Below are 259 nucleotides of genomic sequence, written 5' to 3'. Positions count from 1 at the left end.
AGAGGAGAGGAGAGGAGAGGAGAGGAGAGGAGAGGAGAGAAGAGAAGAGAAGAGAAGAGAAGAGAAGAGAAGAGAAGAGAAGAGAAGAGAAGAGAAGAGAAGAAAAGAGGTAGAGACTAACAGCAAAAACTCCATCAGCAATCTCTTCCAATAAAGAAATTTACAACCAGCAAGAAGGCCTGTCTACAGCTTGGCACCATCAAGGAGCAGTCAGTGCTCAGGTTTCTGGGTTTCTGACTTGTGGTCTCTCCTCCCACCC

This window comes from Alexandromys fortis, unplaced genomic scaffold (assembly GCF_014885135.2).
Source record: "Alexandromys fortis isolate MF-2015 unplaced genomic scaffold, M_Fortis_MF-2015_v1.1 scaffold_21, whole genome shotgun sequence".
NCBI classification, from domain to species: Eukaryota; Metazoa; Chordata; class Mammalia; order Rodentia; family Cricetidae; genus Alexandromys; species Alexandromys fortis.
Note: the sequence above shows the minus strand (reverse complement) of the source record.